The sequence below is a fragment of the Chelon labrosus genome (genome assembly GCF_963514085.1).
Source record: "Chelon labrosus genome assembly, chromosome: 16".
Lineage (NCBI taxonomy): Eukaryota > Metazoa > Chordata > Actinopteri > Mugiliformes > Mugilidae > Chelon > Chelon labrosus.
Window position 1 is genome coordinate 19,520,074 of NC_140349.1, and position 7,384 is coordinate 19,527,457.

Sequence of the window (7,384 nt, forward strand, 5' to 3'; positions counted from 1 at the left end):
CAGGGAGAGACGCCAGCCTTCAAACCCTCGCTCCCAACGCGCGTCAAGTCGCACAGGTTCACAGGCACAGGCCGGAACACTCAGTGCTGGTCTTCAAAATAAAAGCAAGACCGCATATACACACAATATAACCAGCGTGTAAGCGCACGGCGCAGGAAATAGAGTGAAGGCTGCACAGTTCAAATCAAAATGTGTGGACACTGTCTCATTCAATGTTCTTTTTTCTTCATTTTCATTATTTGCTACATTGAAGATTAATACTGAAGACATCAGAGCCATGAACGAACACATATTGAAGTATGTAGTAAACCGAACAAATGTTAAACAAACCAGAATATGTTGTATAGTTTATAAGTTGCCATCTTTTGCTTTGAAGGCATCTTGCCCTCTTAATGTGTTTGACACCATCAGTTGTGTTGTGGAGAGGTGGGGTCCTATTCAGCTGCTGTTCTAATCCATTTTATGGCAAGAGCCACTCATCTGAGTAAAGAGACATGATAGTTCATCACTACTTTAAGACGTGAAGGCCAGATCTTTGAATGCATCCTCCGCTCTAGCTGTGTAAAAACATCAACCTCTTTGATGAAACTGGCGCTTATGAGGGAAGGAAGACCAAGAGTTACCTCTGCAGCCTCAGAAACCGCAAATCAACATCTTCTCAGGTCAGAGCCCACATTAATGCTCCACAGACTTCAGGGAGCAGACACATCTCAACGTCAGCTGTTCAGAGGAGACGACACGAATCAGGACTTGACGGTCAAATTAAACCGGTGACAATGTGGACACGGCGAAGGCAGAGCGGCCAACAACACCTCTGGAACTCCTTCAAGACTCCTTCAAGACCGTCCCATGTGACTGCGTCATGAAGCTGATTGAGGAAAAAGCCAAGAGTGAGCAATGCTGCCATCAAAGCAAAAGGTGGATAAAACATATTCTGGTTTGTTGAACACCTTTTTTGTTCCTTGTAGTTTTGATGTTTTCAGTATGAATCTACAATATAGAAAAGAATAAAAAACAAAGAAAAACATTTGAATGAGAAGCTGTCTCCAATTATATATATATATATTTTTTGGTTTATTTCTACATTTATTGCACCATATTTATTATACCAAAACTGTAGCCCAATATTCTTAATTTAAGGCCCATCTTTCATTATTTTTGATTGGATGTCTGTTATCATACACATTTTCTATTCATTCACTTGTTTATCACAACAGTGGTACCATGGCAACCAGAATTGGAATTGAGCAATTTCCCAAACTATAATGTTACAGAACTCAAATGTGATTTCTCCTTAAATGCACACATTCACTGCAGCTTGTGCTGGTGTTTTTGGAGTCTGAGAGTCCACAGCTGCAAACAAACAATTTTTTTAACTCGGCTTTTATTTTGAAACCAGAAACTGGTCTGGTTAGACGCTTCCTTCTTTCCCTCCTTTATTAACAACCAAATACTTTATGTCATTAAGGAAGAGGGGCTGATTACATGGAAATGTTTACAGGCTATATCCAAACCTCCATTTTAATTTTGGTTAATCATTTATTAACCAGGATACAAAGCATAAAACACAGCTGTGCTGTATATGTACACACGCAGAGAAGGCCTCAAAGGCAATTTAACTTTTCTTAAGTCACCAATCCATTTACTGCAAACCTAAAATCATGACTTCTTAGAGGATGTGGGGCCGTATCTCAGAATTTCTTGCATGTAAAGATTTTGTCCTTATCAGTCCAACAGAAATACAGGGCTAATTAAGTCTGAAGCATCCAGCATCCAGTTTGCTGCACGTGGTCAAAGCATCACATCCTTCCATCAATGCAAAGATTTAATTACCACTCCGGTTCCTTCCGCTGTGATCCTGACTGACTGGATTAGCATAGCATCATCATTTCAGATGAGACACGGGCTTTGTTTTCATTATTCTTCGACAAAGCAAGTGATTACCTACTGATCTTATCCTTTCTCTCACGGTGTTGCAAAAGCCCTCATTACTTCATCATGCTGTGGTTTACGAGTTCAGCTGGTTTAAATGCATAAATCCAAATGAGAAACACAACAGGACTGTTATGTAATCTTTACACTGAGGAATACTGTATGGGCACCGTTGTTATGTATCAACATTATTTAATGTATGGTAATGTATTATGTATTACTGCCACACCAGCATACTTGCTTCAGAGCAGATTAGATTCAAAGACCATCTCATGACGGGGACCTAAGAGGGCCCGAGAGAAGATTAAACATATTTGAAGAGATTCATGGGTTCTTAAAAGTGTCCCGCTGATCCCTAAATGAGTTCCCTGGGAGATCACACTTTAAGAAGATTGCGGTGGTTCGTGGAGACCTGAACAAAATGAGGAGTTTATTTGTTTTGTATTCCCATTTTTGCTAGATTCTTCTATAGTGCTTGGTTTTAGGGTCTGGATTTGAGCGAGACGGGGGATTCTTGCCAACTCCAGAACTCTTCTGGAGGTGTTTAATGAATTCTCAAGGGGTACCTGTGATGTAAGAACGGTTGTTGGAGGTGATGGAGTAGGCTGACAGGAGGAGTTTGGAACTTCCTAAGTAGTTATAAGGGCATTTGAAGGGGTTCAAGTTAACAGTGGGTGACTTTTAGTATGAAAAGAGTTTTACAGTGAGAATACCAGGGACACCAGAGTCTGACACTCATCAAGGTAATAATACACTTCAGTTGGGGTTTCTCTTTTAGGGTTTTCTTGGGACTCTTGAGGCGATTACAATGCTTGCTGGTGAATGGTTCCAGGGAGGATCCTTGTGTGAGCCAGCACGCTTCAGTAGCACTTCAGAATATTTCCCTTGGTGTACTAGGAATTTCCTGTTGTACCGGGAGTTCTCAGAAGCAGTCCGCAGCCTCTCCTGACGATTCATACCGGCATTGAACCTACATTACCCAGGGTACCACTATGAGTCGCCCTAGAGTTCTGCATTGCAGGCCTGATGCCTTCACTGCACCACACACTAAAGCTAGTTTAAATAGTTAACCTTCACGACACACTAAGTTGGTGGAATACGTTTATGCTGTGAGAATCAGCATTACGTTCAGGTAAATTACACCGTAGCAAGTCAGGATGTAATATATACAGTGGCTGTTTGCACATAATGGTACACACACCAAAAGGTGAGTAAGGGGATAATCAGCACTCACATACGTTCATGGTTCCGTCCTTGTGGTTGAGAACAGGCTCCTTGAGGTGGTTCCTGGCACCTTGAGAGGATAGGCAGTTTCGAGGCCTCCAGGAATTCTCGTTCTCGATGAAACAAATGAATTTAATGAAAGGTTTCACGATTGGCGCCGTTCCCTACTCTACTAACCACTGTGTGATATATGAAAAATCACATCCGTCAAAAGCTAATTCTACCACATGACACCGTTTTATTTTACCGCTGGCACTGACGGAGGCATCTGGTGCAGACGGTCAGCTGTGTAACAGGATTCTCTGGTCGGGAAAGCGTAAGCAGCAGTCCAGACCGTAGCTCTATTTACAGGCTGTATGCCCCATGGCATCATACTGAACATTGCCACCTCTGCCTGAACTCATCTCTTATGCAACATGGACGAAGCAGAAATCTCAGGCACAGGTTAGAGCCAAAGGGAAAGAAACCATTCAAAGGTGAAGGCACCCAGAGCCCTTAAAAGGACAAATGGAAGAGAGGAATGACTCTGACTGATCCAAATCAGTTATGGGGGATTTAGATTTTATGGTGATATATAGCCAAAGCACATGATAGCTGTTTAGGAATCGTGTTCTCTGATGCTATCGTATCTTGACCCTTGGCTGACAGCTGAGATTACAAATCCTGTGTGTACTGTCGGTCACCCTTCTTGCCCCGCTTGATTTGGTAAGTGAAGTGAGTGTGCTGTAATCTAGGCTGGGTATTTATGTATTCATTTTGCTGTGTACCAGATATGACGGGCCGCTGTGTTCTGGTTTGAGATAAATATTACCTGCACCGCAGCAGACGAGTATGTTTGAAAGAAGCAGATTCAATGTCACGACCGTTGACACACAAACTCATTGGAATTTAAATAAAGATCATGGTGGTCATAAAATCCTAGTTACAATTTGTCACCTGATTCTACTGCTGGCTGCTGCAATGCTACCTGAATAACATGCTTTTACTGCCGTTACAACACATTTAGATGGAGCGAGTGCTGTTAGACTAAGGTACACCTTTCCAACAGACTTATCATTTTGCTCTGGGCTCAGACTAACCCAGAAACACAGTAGCTCCCTGTGCACCAGGTCAACGTCAGAACATGTACCAACACGATTTCATCTGATAAGGGAGAGAATATGGCAGCAGTAGTGTGGGTGTTCTACAAACCTTGTGATGTGTATAAAATATGTAATGCAGTCAGGGAAGTCTGGGTGGTTTATGTTCAGTGGTACTGGGCAGAATTAGATTCGTGACCGCTTCTTGATTTGTCATGTGGGCTGATGCACCAGGATCGAGAGTAGGCTTTTGTAATTGGCCGAGAGTGTCTGTACCTGGTCGACAAGGGGGGGAGAGACCGGCCAATCAAAAAGGAGAGAGCAAAAAGCAGACCAGCAGTCAGACTGGTGGAGCTGTGGCGTGATGCTGCAGCACAGCAGTTTGTGTGTGTCTTTCGTACTGCACACCTCAAGTCCAAAGAGTCCAACTTTTGTTTGAACACGCCGGAGGGGAAAGACGAATTTCAGATCAATTCCAAAACACGTAGGCCCGGTCAATAAACTGGCTGTGGGAAGACCTAACGTTGATCCGATTAAAAGGCAACGCTTAGGTTAACAAACTTTCCGAATGGTCACACTTTTATCTTCTGTTGCAGTGTTTGCTGGAATCACCCATGCACAGTGCTTAAACCAGGACCCAAGTGGTTTCCTGGAAATCCCTAGAAATTCAATTTAAGCAGGAAGTGTCCCACAATGGTCTAAATACAGTCCAATTTATTTGATCCCGACAAACGTACTGGCAAAACATTGTGAGAACTCTGTTTGTATATCCCATTAAGGATATTGTGCTTTCCTTTGTCCACTAAAAGACAACATGAAGAGGGCCGAAGTGCACCGATCTGGCATAACATTATGACCACTTTCCTAACATTGTGTAGGTCTCCCTTGTGCCTCCAAAACGGTTGTAACTCAACAGAGAATGGACATGGGCCTTCTGAGGGTGTCCTGTGGTGTCTGGCAACAGAATGTTGTTAGTGGGGGCCTTTGGGTCATATGGGTTGAGGGGCCTCTGTGGACCATCCCACAGATAGTCGATCAGTTTGCGATCTGTTGAATTTGGAGGCCAGGTCAACACCTTGTGCTGTTTTTTATGTTATTGAGTTGTTCCTAAACCATTTTTGTGTGTGTGTCTGTGTCAGGCTGCATCCTGCTGGGGATGGCTGCTGCCATCAAGGAGTGTCATTGCTATGGGGTGGGGGTGCCTGGTCTGATCTAGGTGGGTGCTACATGTCTAAGCAACATTCACATGAATGCCAGGTCCAAAAGTTTCCCAGCAGAACATTGAATTGTCACAAGATGGTCAATGTTATTCACTTCTCCTGTCAGTGGTCATAATGTTATGCCTGATCAGTTTAAGAATGAAAAAAAAAAAAAAAACATGTGTATACAAAGGGCAGACCAAGAACCGCCTCTAGTGTAGTTGAGAGGCCACTTAAGAATCATTAAACGTCTCACAATAACTAAAGTCTGTGCTTATACAATATCCTATTCCCAGTACGTTACCCTAACAAGGATTCCTGTCAAAAATGCCAGAAGCCTCTTAAAGACTCAAGTATTCCAAGAACCAGTTCAACACACCCTTAAAACCAGATAATAACCCCTCACATCACCTCAGTGACAACCAAAAGTTTGAACCCCCAAAAGATTCACAAGGATTAATGTCAAGAACCCTCGCAAAGCCTTTAGGGATTGGATTCCAACAACCAGCTATGGGGAGGCTGGACGCTCAGAGAGAAGGGGGGAGGAGGAGGAGACATCCGATCTCCTCTTACCTCTCTGGAGCCTCATGAGCCTTGTAAAATCTGTGAGGAACATTGTATACTCCTAAAAGGCTCCCCCGGTAACTTGGAAGTTTCTTCAAGAATCATCCGTTACCCGTGTGACCCTCACAGAGAGCCCAAGAACAACATCAAGGATCTGACGTTCTAAAAAAGAACAGCTCAAGAAACTCCTTATCCCTCGTTATTTCTTGATTTCTCACAAGGAACTCAGGAACTGCTTCAAGAGCCCAAGGAGTCCTTTTAAGTGCATACAGAGTGCTCTCAAGAATGGCCACATGACCGCTTAAATCAACAAGAGCTGTCTCAGAATCAGATTTTAAAAACAAACTAAGCACTCACGTTGAATAAAATAGGAATTTCAAACCATTATAAAACATTTAGTTTTACTTGAATGTTAGAAACCATTTGCTTAGTCGACATCAAAACCTGCAGTCCTCAGACTAAAGTACACCGTGTCTCTGATGTAGCCTCTAATCAGGTCTGTTTAGGCAGAATGACAGTACGCCAGAGGTCAGAAAGGAAAAGCTTTTTGGCAGGTCAAAGGTTATGACAACACAAACTGACAGGGAGTCCTTTGCTCGGCATAGCTGGGGTTTTAAGTACGTCAAGACAAAACCAACAGGGTCATGGTAAAAGCTCGGAGAGACGCTGATAAGGCTGATCAAAAGCATAGCTCGTGTCCCTGAACCTGTCAGCAGGAGGAGGATCAGTGTGTTGTTGTGCTGCCACCTGCAGGACACACAGCAAACCTCTGAACATTTCAGTATGTCCATGACGTTTAGTTTTATTGCCTTCTAGTTCTTTTGAGATTGCAAAATCAAGAATGCCTCTCCCTACTCACTGCTTCATTGCTGCATGGCGGAGCTAAAAATATACTAATACCCCAGAAGAGCAAAGGAAGCCATCTCTGTCAAACTGGAAAATCCTTCTCTGAGCAGGGGAGGTGGACTGAGATACAATACTAAACTTCTAACAGTTCTATCAGTTCACACCTTGATACTGGAGCCTTTGACTAATAATGGGACATTAGAGCACAATTCACTGGAGATAGAGGACAGGGACAAACAGTCTCTCGAAACTACAGGTAAGTATCTAGTCGTCAACAGACACTGGACTAGCCAAGCAAGTTTCTGACGGGTAACATCCACAGATGTTTCTGTTGAAACCCCAACTCCCCATCAGTCTTTTAGAACGCAAGAAAATACTTCCACGAGTGGAAAAACATCTTCAAGAATCTCTACAAGTCTAGTTGCCTTTCTTTAATGTATTTGGATATAATAATACGCCAATATTGTTACTCCCAGCGATTTCACCACCCTCCACATTTAGTCACTTTTCCAGTGTAACTACATTACATTCTCAATACAT